The 1,035-nt window shown below is 38.2% G+C and overlaps 1 non-coding gene across 1 annotated transcript; it reads left to right on the plus strand.

The window, feature by feature from the left end:
- The first annotated feature begins 525 nt into the window (after positions 1-525).
- On the plus strand, positions 526-607 carry trnas-aga (transfer RNA serine (anticodon AGA)). The gene has a single exon. It is a non-coding gene; the product is annotated as a tRNA-Ser (tRNA).
- Positions 608-1,035: the final 428 nt, after the last annotated feature.

A 1,035-nucleotide genomic window follows, 5' to 3' on the forward strand; every position in this document is an offset into this window, starting at 1 on the left:
GTTTACTGGGTTACTTATTCTCCATAAAGTTGAAGGTGTTTTGAATCTTTACCTCAGAATAAACGTTTAACAACTAATTTTAAACGGAACCTTTATTTTAATGTTGTTTCTGACGTATAATACATGCGGCCACAGCGACACCCTGAGGTAAAGAGGGAAATATACAGGCATTGGATATATACAGTATATAAAAAAAAAACAAAATAATCAATCATAAAGTATATTTCTATGTTGTTTTTCTTTTCAGGAGATTAACAAATTGACCAAACTTTATAGTTAGGCCTCCTGTGTGTTGATCCTATAAAGTAATTTAATGTAACATTGGCATTAACGCACAAAAACACCATAGCGCGTATTTTTGGCGGGAAAATACCTCATATCTGTGTTGGGAAATAATGTAGCTAACATACGCTAAAGATTATGGAAAGGGGTTAACCCCAAAATATAATACAATAATCATTTAATCACGTAAGAACACGTCTGGAGAAATACCTTGTTAAATGATAGTAGGGAGCGTGAAGTCAGGTTGTCGTGGCCGAGTGGTTAAGGCGATGGACTAGAAATCCATTGGGGTCTCCCCGCGCAGGTTCGAATCCTGCCGACAACGGTTAATATTTTCATCGACGTTTCTACATTCAATGTCCATTTTATCACCTCAGATGACCACACAGCAAAACTTTGTAAACTCTCACTTAAAGACTCTAGACCATAAGTTGATTTGAATACGTTTATAGCCCCCTTTTCACTGGGAGAGTCTAAAAGGCTTAACGTAGCTTAAATGTACTAAAACGACTTGGGAGCGCCAAATATTTCTCAATTACTGCTGATAAGAGCTCTCTACTGCTGAAGTATTTAACCTGTAACTCAAACGGAAACAAATTTCGTGAAGCTTTTTCCCCCTTCCCCTTTAATCCCATTATAAGAAAGAGCTTAACGTGGCTTAATGTACTAAGACTCACCTAGACCCTCTTTTCAAAGCCCAGGACAGAGCAGGTGTGATGTGGTGGTGGATCATTCTCAGCGCTGCAGTGACAC

The sequence above is a fragment of the Hoplias malabaricus genome, unplaced genomic scaffold, assembly GCF_029633855.1.
Source record: "Hoplias malabaricus isolate fHopMal1 unplaced genomic scaffold, fHopMal1.hap1 scaffold_74, whole genome shotgun sequence".
NCBI classification, from domain to species: Eukaryota; Metazoa; Chordata; class Actinopteri; order Characiformes; family Erythrinidae; genus Hoplias; species Hoplias malabaricus.